Source organism: Lipophrys pholis (genome assembly GCF_963383615.2).
Source record: "Lipophrys pholis genome assembly, chromosome: 21".
Taxonomy (NCBI): domain Eukaryota; kingdom Metazoa; phylum Chordata; class Actinopteri; order Blenniiformes; family Blenniidae; genus Lipophrys; species Lipophrys pholis.
The window spans coordinates 6,315,526-6,338,270 of record NC_137649.1 but is presented as its reverse complement, the minus strand read 5'-3'; the positions used below and the strand labels follow the sequence as shown (position 1 = coordinate 6,338,270).

The 22,745-nt window shown below is 43.1% G+C and overlaps 1 protein-coding gene across 4 annotated transcripts in view; it reads right to left on the bottom strand.

The window, feature by feature from the left end:
• The window catches only part of daam1b (dishevelled associated activator of morphogenesis 1b), a 55,257-nt gene that overhangs the window by 28,580 nt on the left and 3,932 nt on the right, over positions 1-22,745 (bottom strand). For 2 of the 4 annotated variants that reach the window (XM_080490400.1, XM_080490403.1), the window contains exon 2: positions 9,615-9,698. The exons of 1 other annotated variant lie outside the window; for it this stretch is intronic. The gene's annotated coding sequence lies outside the window, so the exon portion shown is untranslated. Of the gene's footprint in view, positions 1-9,614; positions 10,032-22,745 lie in introns of those variants that run through there. One more of the 4 variants, XM_080490401.1, reaches the window with a different exon arrangement.

Sequence of the window (22,745 nt, the reverse complement as noted above, 5' to 3'; positions counted from 1 at the left end):
TGCAGATCTAACGAGTAATGACTAGAAGGACGTGTTTACAATGGCCGCGGTGAGAGGTGTGCGAGGCTCTTTGTTGCTTTGGAGGCTGGCTGGGTTGATGCGGGTGAAACTCGGCTCGAAACGTGCATTTTTCTTCTAAAACATGATGTGGTGTACAAGTCAGCCTGCACACTGTCACACTGAGAAGTGAGGCTTCACAAGTCAAACTCAACTACATGATACTTCAATCTCACAGATAATCATAAACACCTGTTTTTTTTCCTTCCTGCTGTTTTACTAAGTAGACCTCATTGTGGGTTTGGAAGGTCTCTAGCAACTGCAGTTCCACTAATAATGTAGAACAGAGTCCTGTCCTCCATGTTTTAGCTCCTCCCAGTTGCAACACACCTGATTGCTCGTTATTGGGCTTTTTCACAACCTTGGTGATGACATCATCATTAGATTCAGGTACGCTGAAGCAGGGAGAGAACTAAAACATGCAGGACAGGGGCCCTCGAGGACCGAGGTTGGAGACCTCTGATGTAGAAGGTCAATGATCTTACTGTAGCAGCATACAAACCGTCAGCCTTTATAATTGAAGCTTATTATGGAGTCTCTATCAAATAAATCCCAATGATTCTGAACTAAGAAGACAATGTAGTTTGTATCCAGTGTTGAAAGAGCTGAACTAAAAGAGTTGAGGACAGTTTGTAGGTTAATATCCCCGATTTAAAATCAATAACTGCAAAGGCTGTTGGTAAAGCTCATAACTAAAGAGCATCCAATAAAGACAACACTTAATTCAAAATGCACTAATGATAAATCCACCAGCAAAAACTAACAAGACCGAGAGGCCAGAGCGCCCATGTTTCACACTAACTTTCCAAAATCCAAGATGTCTCAGCCTTGATCGCACAGAAAATGTAAAGTCCAGATCTTTAGGAAAACTGAGCGCGCCACAGAAACGGCTCTTCAGTCCCTCCTTGCTGTGACGGTAGTGTGAAGCCAAGTATCATAAACCACAGAGGCTGTGCCGACCTGCTGGAATTTCTGGACGTCTTTTCTCGATGACCGGTATCCCGCTGAATCCAACCACGTTCACTTGACCCTGAGAGTTATTTCCAATAACTGCACCCAGACACATCGCACGATCTGCGGTGTGATGCGCCTCTAATTTTAGTCCAGTCAGTTCACGTCCTCAGCTGCAGCCTACGACTGTGGGTCACCGTTCTCAGTCAGCCGAGGAAACAGACGACAGATTCAGTTATTTCTTGCAAAGGAGAAAGTGAGGACATTTCCTATTGGCAACTTTTTGTTTTTATACAGCCTTGATTATATAAAAAGTCAACTTTGTGGTCCATCTAAATAAACCCTGATGCCATCACTGTCCCATTTTTATTTCTTTGGTTCATCTGGGTTTCCTGTATCCAGCAGCTGCCGTCCTCTTTACGAAAATAAATAAATAAATAAATAAAATGCAACAAGTCTTCAGATTTGTTGCTAACTTTTTTCTATCCCCCAGTGAATCCTGAAATCAGAGTGACTTTTCACCCTGCACACTATAAATATGTTGATTGATGCAAACGAAAACAAAGGAAGCAAAATGGCAAATTAATAAAAACACAAGCACATAGATAAGGTGTCATTTGTCTGAAGCCAGACCGAGTTCATGATAAACGGCAGCATTCATCAGAAACACTAGATCTGAGGTGTCACACACGAGGACCGTGGACCAAATCCGGCCGACAAGAGGCTCCAATCTGGCCAACTAATAATAAGTGGGCAACCAGTCAAACACAATAGTAAAATGCATGCATTGCAAGTATAATCAGTCCCTGGTAAAAATATCTAGAATGTGCAGAGCATGCTAAGCAGGGGCAGGGTACCTGAGGCCAAACTGCCACACAGGAGATAAAGTACACAGCAGCTCACTCTTACTAACACACTGAATTGTGTATTTATCTTGACACATCCTCGACTATTTCAAATTGGAGGTCTCAGCAGCAGCTGCTTGGCTTCACACTCACTCAGGAAGCAACTCAAAGGCCTCTTTGACCATATTAGTCCACAAAACTGCCCATCTTTCCATTAGCTAAAGCTGGCTATAAACTTTGTATAAACTGGTGAGACAGAGTGGGACGCTGCTGGTCCCCGTCCAGCTGCAAGAACCTGCTGATGCTCGGCCGAGTTCAGGCGCGTGCAGGGAAGGTTTAAGTGTCACTGTGAAGTCTCTGTGCTGTGACTTTTAACCTGCAGGACCTATGCTTTCTGAAATCACCCTCGGAGGTTGTCTGTCAGACGGTCGAGGGTCCCAACATAACCGAGGCCTGTTGCGGCAGGAAGAAATTCCTCTCATAGCCAGGTGAGTGCTGTGACCCTGAATAACACACACACAAACACATCTCTGACTGTCACCTGCTCATGTTGAAAGGAACCCCAATTAGCATGAGCTGGAGTTCAGGGATGTTCAAGCCAACCGGTCAAATCGACCCTTACCTGCCCAAGCAGCAAACGGCTCGGAAGATTCACGGCGTTTTCCTGGAAACGACTCTTGTAGCAGGCTTGTTTGAGATGTTAACCATCTGATTGTTGATAGTAATGCCATGTAGCAGTCCTGCTTTCCATGTTATCAAGAGGAACGCTGTTTATTTCCCACATAAATCCACTGTACTGGCAAAACGTCGTGACTTCTGTAGGCGGCTGCTTACAGTGCAAAACGGATTCTTTTGTGCTTCTTCATTCACACACATCCAGTAATTAGACCCGCCCACCCCCCGCAAACCCATATTCAAACAAACACTTCTCTCTTTGTTTGAAGGAGTTTTCTGTCTGTGGATAGTCTTGTTGTTGTCTTGACCATGTGGTTTGGCGGGTGACCTGGAATCGGTCCAGGCCGTAAAAAGAAGGATGAAAAAAAAACCCAACAAAACAAACCCCAGTGTTTGTGAAAGGAGAGTCCGAGCATGGTGTCTGTCCGCAGGACTGTTGTAACGTGTTCAGCTGTCATGTCTGCTGGAGAAAAGGCAGAAGCGTCTTAAACTAAACACAGAGAGGCGGACTGCTGCAGTCACTAAACATGTGCAGAGAAGAATGAAGAATTTAAGGTAGAGCGAACACTTATCATCCAGCTGTTCTGGTGCAGTTCTGCTAATGTGTTATTTCTTTCCGCATGCCCCATTTTTCTTCCTCAGTCCTTTTTACCAAGCTCTTTGAACTGCACTACTAAATATTTAATAGGATCAGCAATTCAGCGATATATACACTGAGATATAACCATACATACATTTCTTTGCTATGATGGACCTAAAACATGATTGAATTTATGTGAAACTGACCTAATCAGCTTAACAAAACAACTGCTCAGCATTGCTGCACATAATCTAATTAAGCACTCATAAAATAATGGCGGCCATGAATAGGTAGCTTTGTTTGATTTCTAAACACCGACAGGTCAACTTCAAACCGATGCTAATAACCTCGTGTGTGCTTGATTTGGAGCAGGAATTCCACCTTGGAAGGAGAACACAGTGAAGGGTGGTGTATTGGAAACAGATGTATGAAATACCTCCTTCGGCACCAATTGACATCTCTGAGTGCCATATTTGTCTATGTGGTACTTTTAATATTTCATATTGATTAATCGCAGGATAATGCTGGATGAAATAAATAGAGATGAAACGGTGGAGGAAAAGATAATGGAAAGGAAGTGGATATTAAAACCTTAATGCACGGGTGTAAACCACATTTCAAAATGTCAATATTTTCACAAACTCAAACTATTACTTTAGAAAATGACTACAAGCACAGATATTTCACATCGGGTCTCATTGTTTTGTTGTGTCTGTTACTCTTTAGAAAATTGTAAAAAAAAATCCCCCCCAAAAAATCAATGTTTTCTTTGAAATTATTACAATTTGCTTGGCGGTTTGGGACTTTTGCAGTCAGGATGAACATCATGAAGCATCATGGTTTTGTTAGTGTCGTCCTTGCACAATGCTCTTCCTCTCTATCCTTTCGCAGTACATCCTGTAACATGAACGGCTGCATGGAAAAGCAAATCATTTCATGAGGGAGTTTGTATTAAAAAACATTGCAGCTGTTTGCAGGGGGCTTGTGTATATATGGTGTTGCTTTAGCTGCAGTATGGGTGGAGCAGAAAGGTATTTGGTGCACAGAAGCTTAATCTTCTTTTCTGATTTAGGATTTGGGATGTATCAGACTTGCATTTTGATGATGGCCTCACCACAGCGTTTCCAATGCAAAGCAACAGGATGTAACATTGAGCAGCATTACACTGAGACTGGGGGTAGAGTTCACACTTTGAAAAAAATGTATCTGCTGAATGCTGCCCTCATTGTCAGCATGAGAGATTTGTGGATACCCCCAGGATTGTTCTGCACTGCACTTAGTCATTTATTTTGGATCAGTCTGGACGGCTGCGCAGAAAAAGGATCAGGACACACAGAATAGAGTCAGCGGAGGTCTTTTCATGGAAATGCACAGTCTGAGCCTGAAGCAACCCAAATGAAGAATAATCAGCAAACCAGTATGTGAACATCAACTGGTTGCTTGCCTCGACACAACTACAAACATTAAACACAAGTACACAGCGTGACAGTTCTGCTCTAACTTTAAATTATCTCCTGGACCATTTTCTTGTCTGTTCTTGAAAACCGTTTCTACCTTAAATTATGATGGTTCAGGTCGTCTCATTTTCTCTGGTTTAGTTGTGGTGCAAACAACACAGCGGTGTCCAATTGTCTTGCACAGCTGGGTAACATACACAGCCGTCACTCCGCCAATTGCTGAATGGCTCTCCCGAGTACACGATGAACGAACACGCGTGGACTTGGACACGCATCGGGAAATAACTGGGCCATGAAAGAAATGCTGAGTGGCAGGTTAAGAGGAGATTAAAATCAATCACTCGTCATTGGCAGTCAGTCAGCTGGGAGCCTTCAGAGCCCTCCTCAGTGTGAACCAGCACACTCACAGACACAGCGGTTTGCCTGTGATGTGTGTGTGTGTGTGTGTGTGTGTGTGTGTGTGTGTGTGTGTGTGTGTGTGTGTGTGTGTGTGTGTGTGTGTGTGTGTGTGTGTGTGTGTGTGTGTGTGTGTGTGTGTGTGTGTGTGTGTGTGCATTCAAATTATGTGTGCAAAGATATGACAAAGGCATCGCCTTGGAAGCATTAATGTCACCAGGCTCAGGGAGCAGCGTTGGAGAGGATCTCAGATTACAGGATTAACATACAGAGACATGGTAAGAGTGAAGAAGAAGGGATAACGGCACAGAAACAGACAAAGGAAGCATTTCTTCCACCAGCTGACATTTTACACTCATCTACGGAGCTGCGGTTTTCCAGTTGTGTCAGGATTTTGAAGTACTGACGGCTGACTGGAACAAAGTTATTCTGAGGTGTGACTTTAGAGAAATGAACTGCTGGTGTTCCATTGTAATGACTGTAGGAGCTTTTCCTGTTTTTGTGATTACACGTTTGTGTTTGCATTGTTCTAATCATTGATATACTAAATACCAAAGCATAACCTTCCCCTTTTAATTACAACAAAAAAAAAAAGTCTTGATCTCTTTGTGACGGCACACAAAACCTTTTTGGGCCTTTTGTCTTGGAGGTGCATGATAAAGTCACATTTTGCCATCTGCATTTTAAAACACTTTACAATTGGTCTTCAGAAAGATGGCAAAATATACACACGGCCGTTGTGCACCTGGCTTTAAAGAAAAATATTCCTACTGCAGGGGTCCGTGACCCGCAGCTCTCCAGCCCTTCAGTCACGGCTCCCCGCAGCGTTCCTTGATTTTTTTTTGTAAATAAACATTTTTATCTGATTCTTATTTTGTTTCAGAGCAGACAATCTTATCTTGCAGCTCGAGGTGACAAATGTAACACCTAAAATACATAGTTCACTAGGTTGACATGGTTTTCAAGTTAAAATGGAAAACTATCGTGGTGTTTTGGGTGTCCGTTTACACGACAATGGTGGTCGGAGCTACTGAAAACTCAACTTTTGGAGGCGCTCTTACTTTGTCTCCGTGTCACCTACTGAAATCCAAACTTTTCTGAAAAACTGCTGCACATGTGCACTGTGGTTGTAGTAAATACTTGTGTAAATGCAGTGGAATGATTAATTCACAACACACTCTTGACTTTAACAACGCTTCTCCAATGAAATGTACATTTACTACAACATCATCTGCATAAGTGGAGACACATTACTTTTATACAGCCGTCATTGAGAGAGCCAAAACCACAAAGAAAGACAGTTTAAAGGAGCTTTACAGCGCATTGTTCTCTGCGTTCATATAAGTGGTTTATTACATGAACTATCACTCATGGAAACTTCAGGAAAACTCCAATTTTAGTGTTTGTGCCATTTCGGTTTCATTTTCAAAACATTGTTGTATAACCGCAAATCTTTTTGTAAAACCAAAAACCAAAAACAATGAGTTTTCACTTCAAACGTTGTGGTGTAAACAGGGCCAGAGTCTGTGTGTAGTTGTCCCTCTGTGTGATGGACGCCTTCAATCATATTCAGCCGGGATCCTCTCCAGGACTCCGCAATTTCCAGAGGATGATTACAAGTATGAATGTATCGTACGTCTGGGTACAACTTTAATTGGCTTTTGGTTAAAAAACAAAAAAAAATGAAGTTACTCTTGAACTGAAAACTGTACCATACTACAATAAATAACATAAATGGACTCTGCAGCGTCTGCTGTCGCTACAAACAGCTTATTCTGCTAGCCATGTTACACAACAATAATCTAATTGTTTTCCTGCTCTTTTCTCATTAAAGACTTAAGATCTTCATCTTCATCTGGTCTGAAACGTCAGAGATTAGCTCGAGGACTGCCTCAGTATCCAACTATCAAATGTAATAATGTGAGCAGAAATGATCATCGGTCAACAGGAGAAGAAAGATGGACATTATGTCACGGGTTCCCCGCTGAAGCTCCTGCTGAATGATGGGTCAACTGAACCCGTTGAAATGTTTTGTCTGGTTGGCCACAGACTTTCTGCATAAACAAAAGCGTTATGCAAACGGGGCACTGATGGGCAGATGCTTGTCAAAGGCAAGTTATTTTGTTCCCATGGAAAGACTCGATCATTACAGATTAAATTTGACCAGTGTTCTCTTTTAAAACACAAAAACTTTGGCGAAGGCTTGAAATAGGCCAACTTTTGCCATTATGATGTATCAAGCAGCATGTTGCAGAAATGAGCCAAAAGCACAGAGGTTCATAATCTGCATTTGCACAGAAATAGGGCCAAAAATCCCTTCAGTCACTCAGCATATCAGCTAACATTATTTCTAGTGGCAAGCTCAGTATCATAATAGCCTTTGGGTCCAAGATTAGATATGAGAATGACGTATTTTCTCTCAACGATACAGATTATGTCCCTGAACGTAAACTCAAACGGCCCCATCAATTAGAAAAAAATCTTTGGTATTCCCCTCTTTACTTCTCAAATGGAAAAAAAAAATAATAGCCAAAAGCTAAAAATGTGCATTTCATAGTAGGGAGTGTGCAGTTCAAACGTAGGGAGGACAGAGATTAAAAAGCAGGTTAAAAGGCTGCTGCGCTTTTCCACCAGCAAGGTTGTCAAACCCGTTCTGCAGGCGGAGGCTCCAACCCCCCACTCCCAATGTGTTAGCATTCTTCCACAGGTCAGACCTTCATGGAGGAGGTTAGACTCGGGGCAAAAAAAAAAGCAGTACTTGAACGTACGACAACATCATCCCTTGCAGAGTTTTAACTTCACTATCTAGGCTGTGTTTGTTGGCTGCGCTCCAGAAAAGGAGGAAAAGAAGAATAATTTAGGTTAAAAATAGCCCACAGGAATTGTTTTCTCTCACCAGGCCACTTCATAATAGTGAAATAATATGTCTGTTGGTGACAGAAGTAGGTTTTACTTCAATATTCATCCACTGTGAAACAGATTTCCGCACTAATATTAATTAAGTTGCCTGATGAACTGGAATTAATTCACATAAAGTAAATGTGGCGAATGCTGTGTATATTACTTCAGATGGGCAGATTAAGGTATTTCAAATCAAGAGAAAGGGGTTTTAAGTGAATAGGGAGCTTTAGTTGATCCAAGTGAATTGTTGTATTGGACCCACAAAAAACAGGCTTCGATCCACTCAACACGAGGACTGATGTGCTATAAATTATGAGCACAAAAAAGAACCCAACAGGATCACTCTGTCGATTACAGAAAGTGATATTCTCAACAACAAAAAAAATGTGAGGATATGAAATAGTGAATAGCTGCCAAAATCTATTTATTAACTGCATAAGAAACACTGAACATTATTACATGGTTCAGCCCAACAAGGTTCACAAATTCATTCCAGAGTGCTACACAACCTCAGTCGTCAATAGAGGGGCGGGGAGACAGGGTCACAATCCCTTTATAGGATACCCCAAGCTGTCCGCTGTCCATTAAAAATCCCTACCTCTTCCCTAGTTGCTATGGCAACCAGAGCGGTGGGTGACTGCTGCATGCTGGGTGGGTGGGTGACTTAATGTAAACCCCTTCCAATGCACATTACCCTGCTTTTAATCTGTTCTGGATGTTTATAGGCAGAGAAATAGGATTGTCTCTCTAATGCAGTGGACAAAAACAAATAACAAAACCATTTAGGATTACGGGGGGAAATCGAGGCTGCCATTACTTGGGGGCGCATTGAAATCCTGCAGTATTACAGACTGAGCTGTCAGTCCTTTGTAACGCATCAGTCTGTCTGCATAGTATTTACATGCATTGAGGACTACGTGGAGCCTCTTGAGAGAGGCTGCGGAAACAGGAGTGGAACCTGAGAAGGATGGGCAGCAGCAGGAAGTGACTGAGGAGACTGAGCAGACCCCCCCCCCCCCCCCCCCCCACTCTGCTCAAGGTGACTTTCCTTTTCATTGACCTGATTGTCTGTACTCCACCCCCCCATCACAGAGAAGTATGCCATCCCCTCTTTCTGTCTCTCGTACTCACTTGACACCGATAACGGGGGAGGATGTGAGGCAGCAGCCTGTAGCCTCTGTGTGTGTGTGTGTGTGTGTGTGTGTGTGTGTGTGTGTGTGTGTGTGTGTGTGTGTGTGTGTGTGTGTGTGTGTGTGTGTGTGTGTGTGTGTGTGTGTGTGTGTGTGTATGTGTGAGATATCACGTATTTCTACCACCACCTCACCCTGTCTCCAGAGCAACCTTGTCATTACGGGGCATTCCCTTCATGCAGGAGACAGAATCAGCCCTGGGGCTCTTGTCGGATCACCCTGTCCACCCCCGCCTGAGTTACTACGGCAACACCGTTTTCTGCACCAACACCTCCGTAATAGACAGACATGACACAATCACATACGTATTGGTGAGAGGAATTTATCCTCCTGTGTTCTGGGGAGTGATAAAGCGGCGGCACCCACCCCCCCGCGCCCCGTACCCGCCCCGCTCCCGTCATGCACACTCCCAGGCTGATAGCCTCCAACTATCTGCCGGTCACATGCAGTCCACACACCAGCATTCCAGTCAGCAGATAGCCGGCATCGGCGCTGGTGCCGCTTCTCCTCGCATTCATTTGATTATGGAGCAGAATAGGAAGATTCATTGAGCTCATCTTACCCTGTCCAGGAGTGAGCGCGCCTCTCGTGTGCTCTCAGCATTCCCTTTATATCCTCCGCTCACTGCAGCATCCAGCTTTCTGCACTGTCAACAGAAAAAAAAATAAAAACTACGCTGGTAAACGGCACACAGCCGAGCATTTCCTGCGCAAGGTATGCAATCCACGCAAGTTCAAAGTCATCTGCCTGGGGTTGGAGAGGCTAATAGGCACCTTTCCAGAGGCTGTCAGAATCAGCCAAGAGGAAAATATCCCAGTAACATGGAAGCTGTCTTTTCTGACGGCAGGAGGGGGCAAAGTGGGGGGGCTAGGGGGTCTCTGCGTATGGAACGAGCCACTGTTGGAGATGTTGGAAACGGCCGGCTGGCCAGCGACTACTCAACCTCTCCCTGCCTTTGCCTTTCACTGCAGAGTGCTATGGGGGCAGAGGGGACCGGCACAGATGTTACTGGCTCCAGGACACACCCCTTTTCAACACTCCCAGTCCTAATAGGATGCAGCCCAGCCGTGGCCACCGCCCAGTGCACTCCTTCCCCTTCCGCCCTCCCCCCTCAAACTGGGCTTCGGCAACTTGTTTGAGGTTTGTTTGGAGAGGGTTTGTTTGGAGAGGTGCATGAAGAAAACATAGGCAAGGTGTAAAACATGTGCGGTAGAAACAAGAAGGGAGACAGAGCTATGTTTGAAGAAAAAAAAAAAAAAAGCGATCATCTGCTTTAATAACTTCTTTAATACTTTGAAGACATACCTTCAAAAACTGCATAGAAATAAATCTGACGGTGTGCAACAAGGAGAGGACACTGAGAGGAATTGAATCTAAACAATCTCAGACAATCTTGTGATTTACTACACCACATGCTCTGCACAAGCAACAAAGCACGATGAAGTTCACATTCTATTTTCAATACTCCTACGGCTACTTCTCCATCCGAAGCAATCGTATCATGTGAAACATTTACAGAGTAATCTACTCCTGCAGTTACAGTTCGGTCTATTCATCCACTCAGACAAAGAGACACTCACATTTAGACATATGGCTAATTTTACTGTTATCTACCTCATATACATGTTTGTGGACTTCCGGAGCAAACAGGAGCACCTGCAGAAAATATATCTACACATCAACTTGCAAAAGGCAAAGAATTCCACCTGAGGATTTTCTCTAGGTGATGATTCTAACTACAATCATAAAACTGTATTTTAGGGGATTTCTTCAGTTTTATCTCTTTTTTTCCCCCCAACATTTATATACTCCGACAATACAGACGTAAAAGACTGTCAAATGCGTCGTATTTGCAAACTATTGTTTAGCGTGAGTTGGATGGATGTTGATTCAACTGTGACTTCAGTTCCGAAGCCACATCATTCACATAATTGCTATTTTCTTGCATTACTGTTCAGAGGATGAGAAAGTCAGACATGTTCTCATTTGAGAACAGAAGTCATGTCCCTCGCTCAGGCCCTGCAGGTTTCCGTTCAGGTGTCGACAAAAGTGTCATCACGTCTTAAGAAGTGAGTCAAACACCACAGATGGGTATCGCGTTAATAAGGTATCACGAAGCTCTTTTTGTGTGTGTTATCCAACACTGTTCTGTCCAACCAGGGCAGTCATAAACACAGTGGAGCATCATATGCCATGTTAACAAAACCGAGACTATGGATTTACTCCGCTGGCCAAGGAAAATCTGGGCTCGGACACTACTGAGCCAAGAGGAAGTCACAAATCAAAGCTGAAAGCAAAATTAAAGCTCTTTTCCTGAACGGCTATGAACAAACAGAATAACTGTTGCCCGCCTGCATCACTTCCAACAACGAGCCACTTTCCACATCACTGTGCCGAGGTTAGAAGTGTCACTTTCCATCATTTCTGGGTCGTTAAAGGTTCAAAGCCTTCCAACAGCTGCTTTTTTTGCGGACAATTGGACATGCCAACATGTAAAGTTGCCCACAGCTTTAAGACGTCTGAGCCACTTCCAAGTCACATGTTATGAGAAGAATTTCATCTTCTGGGCAGATTTTACATTTCCATGTTTGCACTGTTGTTGCACAAAGCCGAGCCTGTGGGAAACAGTTTTATCTGCACGGGGCTGGTGTACCAGACATCAGTGGCGAGCCGCGCCGGTGCAGTCATGAATGGATAACAGTGGAAGCTGTTCGGCCCTGGGTAGCTGCCTCTGAAAAGAATTTCATGCAGCTGGAATAACACACAGGTCCTGTTCCCATGGAGCGCTTCTGTCCTGGTGGGATGGATCCATTCGTGTCAATAAAAGAAAGAGTGATGGTTTTTTTTCTTAACTTGTACATCTCAGGTACCACTAAAATCGTATGGGACACTGAGGACGATCGAAATGTTGTACTCCATGATGAGATGTATTCACTGATTAACGTTTTCAGTATTTCTGCCGTTTCCATATAAACAGACATATTTTTCAAAATGGTGCAGTGTAAACCTGAAACTAAAATGTAAAAACAGTGTTTTCACCTGACACGTTGTTGTGTAAACGTGTCCTAAATGTAACACAGTATAGTGGAGGTGGGCACTAACGAGTGGCTCCTTATTGGGCTTTATGCAGAACTTCGTGATGACGCAGTCATTACATCCTGGAGGACGTTAAAAACATGTACGGTTGTTCACCTTCAGGGCCACTCAGCCGAGTGAAAATTCCTATATTATGAGATTGTTTGTGTAAAGCTTGTTAGAAAAAAAATGGCTCCAATATACGAACTGTAATGCAATTACATAGTGCTTTTCCACTGATTCAACAGCACCCATAGTGCTTTACGTTTGTCACTTTCATCCAGTGACACAAACACTCAAACATGCTGCCATGCAAGGTGCTCAATCCATTTATTGGGAGCAATTCACAGTTCAGCGTCTTGGTCAAGGACAATTAGATACATGGACACGGGTAAAGGGGAGATTTAACATCCAATCAACCACGGCCAATACTGAGCCTTTTAAATCAGCCCAGTTGAGTTCTGCTCCCAAACCAGCGGGATAAGGTGATCTCCACACGAGTCCAGTTGCACTCCTCTCAAATAGCATTCGTGAGACCAAGAGTGGACAAAAACTGTGTTGCATGGTTCACAAGTTCGAATTCCAGCTTCTGCAGTCTGATGACCGATGCTATATGAGCCAAAGGAAAGATATCTAATGATTTATTGGTACCTCCATTTGAAGAACATCCCGATGCAGTGCATCAACACGTTTTTCCTCAAACTGCAGCCATGCTTCATACTGAACACTGCACCAGTGCCTCTTAAAACCAACATGCCTTTGTCTCCATTGTTAATTTCTCCCATTCCCCTCTTCAGAGCCTCACATTTTTCCTGGTTGATGGCCATGTGAACATGCTGCTCAGGGGTCATGGAGACACGCTCTGCCTATTTGTACATCATTCTGACCACAGCGATAAAAGTGAACAAAAACTGGATAAACAGATTTTGTTCGGTCTGCACAAAAAATCAAATGAAAGTAAACTCAAGTTTTTAGTTTCACTATAATCTCCACTGTTTTTTTTATACCCGTTTCCCCAAGGTTAGCAATGAATGAGATCACTCTAGAAGACTGATTTAAACTATTACAGGTTTGGTCTTTGATAAAATACCAATTACCAGCTCACTGCCAAAACCTTTGGCACTCACTAATATTTTGACTGCAGGGAGCTGCCGTCTGTTCAGGATCATTTAACAGCTGATGCAATCGAATCTGCGTGACATAATACATGACAGCTCTTCATTCGAGCTGCACCCTTAAGGCATGTGTATTTTCACATTTGCTATGAGTAATGCCTTGAGAGCAAAACATCGGTCTGATGATACACCAACAGAAACTAAAAAGTGTGTGACTCTTCTCCTTTAATCTTGTAGTTGAACTTTTCTGTTAATTATTAAAAACAACTCGGAGGAGAAAACTTCCCCCACAAGGTTTTTCATATATTTCTCCTGTTTTCTGAAAGTGTGTCATTACATGTTGACCTAGTAAGCAGACCGGCATGAAAAAGCTCGACATGAAATAATCAGGGTCCAAATCACTTCCCAGAGCTTGCCACCAACCTCAATCACTCTACAAACACGACTTTTGGGAAAACCACATTCCACAGAAGAGAATAGTTAAAAGCCAAAAGCTCGGAAATCGATTTTCAATACATCAAAAGTGAAACGAGGAAGAAGCGTGGAAAGCCGATTGGCTGCAGATAGTGGGTGACCCCCAAGAGTTCACCTGTGATTACAAGCTTGTTGACCGACTTTTCTGTGGAAATACAGGAAAGAGAAAAAAAAGAGGAACTTTAGTGAAATGCTAATTGTTTGGTTTACAGAGCTGGTTCACAGCTCGCGCCTAGGAGCCGATCCAAATCCAAATCCAGAAAAGTCCCTTTCACTGAAGCATCTTGGAGGGAGGACTGTGTGAAAATGAACACAACTTGTAATATTCTCAGTTGAATTGGTGAACGACCGTCCCAAAACCGTCACTGCCGCTCAGAAATGTGTGAAGGGGTAACTCTACATTATGGCTTGTGTCATGTGGTGGAAAGCCACACAGCCACACAGTATACGTACGTTTCATTCAGGGTGGGGCGAAATCCATAAATTCCAACCGCGCAGCCCTTCTCTTGGAGGAGACCCGAACGTTCACAAATTAAATGCCAGGATTAAAAAGGGTCCGCACCGGTTCCTACCCACCCTCTAAAGGCTTGTAATTATTCCCTCAACCAAGACCATCCCAAAGGGGCCACACAACGTTTTGCATCCACTAATCTAGAGAGTGTAACCAAGCAAATACTAACATAAAAAAAAGGTCCAACTAAGAAAGAAAAAACTGTTTTGAGCTCATAATGGTTAGAAAAAAAAAAAGCTATATTTGGAAGTAAATGTGTCTAAAACAGGATCTATGCACACAGTCTTGCTTCTTCCAACCAGTTCCTTCCAGCAGCAGCTTACGCTCAACTTTCTGAATTTGTATAGGAGGAAAAGACTTTGTCAACAACAATGTAATCAGCAAAACTATTGAATATAAGCAAGTATTTGTAAGAGATGTGGTCAAATTTCCCTCGTGGCATTCTTATATCCCACTTCTATGAGCAGAGGCTTTGATCTTTAACAAACAAAATCCTATCATCCTCCAGACTGAGTAACTGTGGGAAACATGAACAGCAATATTTCACAAGTTCATTGTTGAGTAAGACTCGGTATTTGTGCTAAATTAAGGCCCCGGTTACACAACAATGTTTTCAAGTGAAAACGGAAAACTTTCTTTGGGGGAAAACTGAACGTTTCTGAAACGCTCCAACTTCGCATGCGCACCACAGCCATAGTAAATAGTTCTTCTGCTCCTGCGCAAGTAGATGGGCCATAACAACGTTTGCCTCCAGAGTGGAATGACTTCCAGTCCAGATTCTCCTGGGAGTTTGTCGTCTTTCCGTACGAATGTCTGTCTACTTGCCATTGTTAATGTTTGTATCGTACTGTTATCTGTGTGTGGTTTCATTACAAACACCACCACATGTGCGCTACATCTTTTGCAGTGTTTCAGCCGTTTCTATGTAAACGGACATCGTTTTCAAAACGTTACTGTGTAAACGCGAAACGTATCTGAACTGAAAACACAACACGATGAGTGATCACTTAACCTTTGTGAAAACGGGGCCTTAAAGCAATTAACATGGAACATCTGAGATTACCACAACAAAGCTCCTTAATCTACCGTCTTTGTGACAGGATCAATCATAACTATGATGATGATATTGTTAATCATAGAGATAATAAAATCCTACATAGTGTAGTAAACTAATAATACCACACGTTTCTATCTACATGTGACCTTCCAACTGTAATTTTACTTTTGTTTTCAGAAGCCATTAAAGACAGTCCAGTGAAAGAGGTGAAACGCAGCGCTGCAAAAATATTATGACACGTAGAGCTGCAGCTGCTGTGAACGTGCTTGTAACGGATTGACAGAAATTGATGGTTAAAAGGCTGTGGGCTTAACTTGTTGATCCCTCCAGATGTAGGCCAGCTCACTGCACTGAGGAGTCCGTGGTTAAGGTTTCCAGTGGAGAGATAAGAGGGGCCGGGGTAATGCTCTGTTACAGTAGAGGTAGCGTATAAACAAAACAACAAATCAAATAGAGTCATGTTAATCCAACGTAATCCAATCAGCATCCAGTCTGCTTCGAGGGTGAAGACAGCTTCAAAGCAATGAGCGCCTATTAGCTAATGTCACATGCTGATGCATCGAGAATTAGTTCAACAGACTAAACCCATGGGAAAGGGTCGAAGGTCCTGGCCCTCGTCCTTGGCCGCCAACACGGATGTGAGACTGACTGCTGGCGAGCTGGACGCATGACTGACTGACCGGCACAGAGGCTAGGTCTGAGGCGACGCCATGTTGCCGCATAGTGCATGTCCATGCAGCAAGGGAGGACGGTTGCATTATAAGCTGCTTATCTCAGTGTGCCATAATCTGAGCAGAGAAAAACGGCCTGAAACAGAAACAATATTAAAGATAGTGAAGGTTGTTGGGAACCGAGAGCCAGACATGAAACTCAAAGTTTTAAAAAAAAAAAGCACATGTTAAAGACTAAACAGGAAAGAGCACAAAGCACATTTGGGGTTAACAAGGACACCTGATGTTTAACAGGAACGACCTGGCGGCCTCTGCCCTGTGGCGTTTCAGCAATCAGCTGCAAAACACCAGTGCAACTCTTGTGCAAACACACTACAACTTCTTCAGGATTACTGTGGTTAAAGCAAGACAGCCATAACAAATCAGACCACCTAATTTAATACTGTGTCCATCCCAACCCTGATCAATTCAGACTTATGAAGGTATCCCACTCCAAGATGTCAGCAGAGGATCCGAGGTGGAGGCTCTTTGGGATCATATGCACCAATGACCCCTGGCTGTTCGTGACCCCATTCTGGGTTTACTGGCTTTCCTTCCAGGAACCGTTTTTATAGACACATGCAAACCAGGAGACCCCCCCAGCCCCCAAAAAATGCTGTTTTTACACAACGATACTTTCAAGTTGAAATGGAAAACTTGTAGAAACACTCGTAGACGAGAAGATGGACACTAACAACAACGTTTCCTCCAGAGTGTCATGACTCCAAGTCCATATTCTCCTGGGACTTGGTCATTTTAAAGTCGAAAGTCACCCTTGATAGCAATCTAACTTCTGTCCATAAGAATGTCACTTGCCATTGTTTATAGCGTGTGTGTGGCTTCATGACAAAAACAACCAACAGCGTCAACTCGTGGCCTGGCATGCTCACGACATCCTCTTCGGCATTTCTGCTGTTATGGTGTAAATGGACATCGTTTCCAAAACGTTTCTGCGTAAAAAAGCGAAATCATTCTGAAACGAAAAAGCAAAGTGTTTACACTTGAAATGTCGCGTAAACGCGGCCGTGCACATGCTCGCAATTCACAAGTCACCATCGTCCTTTTAGATTTGTGGAAAGACCTTTGAAAAAAGAACCAGCCAACTGCCTTCAAGTCATAACACTAGTAAAAGTATAACAAGTTACACAACCGTGAGAAGAGGGAGAATTCCGGGCTTGGACAATAGTTGGTACTTAAAGCTGTAACACAATCACTCCAGAAGAACAGTTTGGTATTGACGCAGCTGGTTTCACCTGACTACACGGCTCTTCTGATGGCGTCTCCACAGTAATGTTATCACACAGTTATGTTATACTGTGGGAACCTGCTCATCGTCGCAGTCGCCTCAAACCTGGTCCAAAGAAACCAGGACACCCTCGGCTCCTGGAGGGAAGACGGTGGCTATTCTTCAGATGAAAAGAAAACATTATATACCTGTTGATGTGCTGTTTCAGGAAATATGAACATGGACGTTAATAGACGAGCTGTGATTGATTACATGGGGTCTCATGAACGCTATTTGAGGAGAGTCACAATGTGCTTCTCAACAAAACCACAAAGAAAGAAAAGTGGCTTTTTCTTTTCTTTTTTTTACCCAAACAATTATTCTCGGAAATTAAATAAGAATGAGCATGACTGAGATTACAGACAGCTGAGACACCAAACTCGGTTAGTCGTTAAGTGCGTTACCGGACAACCTCTCCCAACATATCTGGAGAAACAGATAAAACCAATTTTTCAATCATTTATACATGAAAATGGTTTTATTCTACAAAGCAAATGTGCTCCATCCATCATCAGGCTCAAGAAATCAGATACCACACATGCCAAAATCTAGTCCCTCCGTCAGCGGTGGAACGGACTACAAAAAGATAAAGTTGCACGATGAACAAACGGGAGATAAGCACGACAACCCAAACATAGTTCCCTGCCCAAGCTCTCTTACTCAGCAGCTTGTCAGAACTTGAGCGCCGCTTTGTGTTGGGTGGGGCAGCGCTTTAAGAGCAGGATAAAGCATGCCATGCTCTGGCATAGTCTGCTGCCGAATCTGATATCGGTCCGCCGTTTCAAACCCTGCTGCACATGCTTTGATTTGTATATAAATAAGGACAACATGTTGATTTCTGACCTTCTGAAACTCCATACATAAGTGCACATTGAAGGATACAACATGGGGAAAATGCTGCAAGGCTTCACGGTTGAGATACTTTGATTGGTGCATCTGGACGGTTGTGCGTGACACGGCTCACTTTGATATGTTAAACATGCGTCAGCTCTGTGGGTTGGAGCCGTTATTAAAGGACTTCAAGTAGCAGCCTGAACTCAAACTGGATTTGCTGACAGATAAAATGCTGGCATCCGACCAACCGGAGCATCTCCAACAAGAGCAACAACGAAGAAAGAAAGAAAAACAAAATAAAGGTGGCGAGCCCACACACACGCCCACTAAAACTGCAAAGTTGTGCAGATTTCTAATTTCCAGCTCCTCTGCTTTTGGGAATTCCCATTAATAATGGGAGCTGAACAAAAGGGGTGAGAGGCGAGCATGGACTGAAACATGAATCCCTCCTGGCCTATAAACCCTCCCCTCCCGCACCAACATCTTGGTTATGGGACTCCCCCACACACGTGTGCAAGCAAACACACACACACACAGAGAGGGCCCACATGCTCCCATTGTTTGAACGCCTCTGTGGCTACACTCTCCACATCTTGCGGCTGAGGCACACACGTGATTAATTTTGACGCTCATTGTCATGATAATCTGAGGTTCGTCTCGTTTCTCCCAGTCTGGCCGGAGAACAGTCACTTTCTAACTTAGTTAGCAACAACTGAACTCCACTCTCGGTCACAGAAAAAGCCAAGCGAGGCTATTAATTAAAAGAAGAAAAGAAAAAACTGAATTCGAGAGAAGCTAAAAATTATGAGTGATTCAGAAAACTTAAGTCAGGCCCAAAACAAGGGAGTATAAATATAACTCCTGTTATGTGACTTACTGCAACAGATTGAGACAATTACGCCAAATGACAGGTCTATGACCAGGAAAGAGTCGATCTCCAAAGTAAAATGCTCTCTGATGTGCTCTTATGTTTCCTAAGGTAAACCAAGTACACAGATTTACTGTTGCTCCTTCTACGGGATTAAACTAGCACCATCATATATTTCAAACTTTACCGCTATACCGATTACAAAGACTTTGCCTCTTTAACGTTTAAAAAAAAAATTAAAAAAAAGGAAAAAGAAACCATCTCCACATCAGAAGTAGCACAGCCTGTGCTGTGTTCTCTAGCGTGGAAATGGGACAAGTCCAGATCGGCCCAAAATATAATTTCATAGGTCACCCAGTTCTAGTTATAGAAGCCTCGATATCTCGGTATCGTGTCTCAGCAGGGGGCAGCTCTGTGGAGACAGCCCGGTGACGGGGACGGCCTCAGAAAAACTCAACTGCTTTCACAATGACATTGGTTTCGAGGGAAAGACCCCAGAGTGGCTACATCGGGGGGGGGGGGGGGGGGGGGTCATTCACACTTTAGTTCAGGGGCCACATACAAACTGGACATATAAACTTTAAAGTTTTTCTTTGTTGTGGCGCAGAATAAATGTGATGGAAATTTCCATATTTTCACAAACGCAAACAATTACTACCAAAAACGACCACAATCTCAACACAATGCCAATTTTAATGAACCTTTCTGGAGCAAAATCCTGTGAAATGTCCAAAAGACTTCTCCCATCTCTGTTACATTTTAAATGTTTTTACAAACTCGCCCTGACAGCATGGCTTTAAGCAAAAAGGCGGCTCGCTTTACTGCGGATATCTTAACTGGATCTCAGTGTTGTGTTGGGTCCACTACAATATGATGAAAATAAATGCTTTCTATATATTTTTTTACAATTTACTTGGTAGTTTGGCCAGATCTGAGCCTCTTGCGGGCCACTTTGGGCCCACGGGTCTTACGTTTAACATCCCTTAGCGACATGATAGCATTTAAATGTCCCACATTATACATAAGTCCAGTTCATTTCTAACAGTAATATGTGTCACCATTGTCTGTGGATGAGGCCCCAGAAGTGAAGAAAGTCTGTCATCTTCCTCGCTTGCTCCACTTTTTAGTGAATGTGTGCTCATACAGGCGAATCAGAGATTTTACCTTCATGACATCATGGGGGGGGGGGGGGGGGGGGGGGGGGGGGGGGGGGGGGGGAACACTCCCTCTGGTAGTGGATACTCAATTTGACCGTCCCACAAGTAGATGAGCTCTGACCTCAAAAATTATGAGCAGGCGCCTTTTTTGCTCTCTCAAACACTACTGGAAAACACACAGACTTCATTAGCATTTAAAGGTACAGACACAGAAACAGCCTGTTCTCAGTAGAGCTCAATAGAAGGACTTTTATACCGGGTGAAATTCAACACCAAGGCATTTGATTACAATGTTGTTTGACCTCTGACACCTATGTGAAATTGTTGAAAGACAGTGTATAATATGTGACCATTAACACATTTATATTTATAAAAATAAACCCCAAATAAAAAGGTATAAAACATTGGGGTGTTAGTCCACATCATCTAGTAATAAAGCTGGACGAAGAGCGAATGACTCTCAGGATTCATTACTCACCAAAGGGGTCTGACGTCCGTCAACCAAAAGCACATTATTGAAAAATCTACCACCTCTGAGTGTTGGGGCTGGGAACACACTGCACTGACCCCTCACCTTTGAACAATCACCCGGGTCAAGAGTCAACGGTCTTGTGAACAGACAAGCAGTGTGCACTCAGTCTGCGAGTATCCAAACTCCTCAAGCAACATAAATGTGCAGCATATGTTTTGGAACTAGAAAATCCTAAAAGTTCCATATATTTTCAGTGTGGATAAGAGTTTCTTTATAATGTCCATGCAAAATACTGTATTTTAATCCAATGTGATGACAGAACACATCCTTTCTTGTGAAGAAAGTTAAACAAAAGACATTTCATCATCAACTCTAATCCTATAATCCCGGATTCTTTCAGTAAATTGTTGTACCGATAAGCCACCCAGAATCTGACATGCCTTTTTTATTTGTGATCAATTGAGATTGTCGCTCTTAACTGTTAACATAAGACATATAAACTCAGCCGTTCAACAACAGCACAGCTCCTTACCTAAATTCTCTTCTTTTATCTTACAAATACATAACGGAGGTCCTCCATTATAAAGCCCAGTCGACACAATATAACCACAAACTCTTTTCTTTTTGTTTGACATTTAGCAGCCTCACTTGAAGCTCACATGGAAGAATAATAAGCCTCAGTTTATACGGGAGGTTTGTCACGGTGGCCACAAAGCAGCATTCCTCCGATATGCGAGGTTTGGTCTTGGGTGTGGCCAACAATAGCAGTCCGAGCCCAGCTGTCCTCATAGTGAGAACAAGTGCAACGCCAGGCCAGACTGGGGGTAGGGTGTGGCATTAGGCAGCAGTGTCATGGTGACCGAGTAGGCCTCGGCGGCGAGGAGATGCTAAATGAAGCCATTGTCTGGCCCAAGTGAAGCACACCGGACAAAGAATGGCACATTCAAACAGTCATACAGGCCCATTGTTGTGGCGGGCCGGCAGAGTGCCGCATGTCCGCATCCACCCCACAAGATCCGCCGCACATCAAACGCGAGAGAGGCCGGAGCTCGGACACCGACCGGGGAGAAAAACCTGGAGCAACACCGACCTCAAGTAACCCGCTCCGGAAAACAATCCAAGAACTTTTGGGGCCAAGAAACTCAGTTAGCTCGTCCACCTGTGAATGGTTTCTCCTTGCTTTGATGAATGCGCTGCGAAAACGGATGGGATGAAAATACGCAGGGCTTTATCCCACTAATAAAAAACTTAAAGTAACAGTCTGCAGCAATTTAGGGTATCGGGACACAATCCACATAAGAATGCAAAACATTCTCCTTTCAGTTTCCAATTTACACAGGCTTTTGGAGAATTTTGAGACTCGATTCAGATGAACTAAGAATGTGAAGTTAGTGTTAAAGCCATCGTAATCTTAGCACGTCTTTAGATGAACAGCTGGAACATTTCCAACATGGGCTTATAAGATTATGCCGCACTAGAATTTTGCCCTGTTTATTATTTTGTAATAACAATACACATAACAAGTCATTTAAATGTGAAATGTATCACATAGCATTAAATCTAATAGGTACAAAAATGGGAATGGAGTGCCAAATCATATATTGGATATGAGATCATTTTAATGAAATCTTAAAAAAAAAAAAAAGATTCCTTCAAAATTGTTGAATTGATAAACATTGACATCAGTTTTCCCAGCAGAAAAGGTCATTGTGATCACAAAATATTTGACTTTTTGAAAAATCACATATTTAGTTGAGTAAATAAAAAGTAGATTCAATTCTGGTGCTGCTGCACAGTTCAAATCAACATAAATTATTGTTTTTGGTTCATTTGAATATTTTACCACGGTGCAACAAATCCATAAAAGTAGACTTGCTACTATATCGTCGCACCCTACATATAATCTCAGAGCCCAACCCTTGTGCAGAGGCAGCAGAGAGAAAATTAGGATGTGACACATACATGAGTCAATAGCAACACCTCAAGTAACTATGATATGTACTCTAACTGGATTCACAGCTTTAACTGTTTACTGTGAGTGTGATACGTTATCTTTACTCCCACTAAATGCTCAAATAAAATACAATACCCCAGACGAAAGCTGCTTTTTTTTTTGTAAGGCTGCATTTCCACAC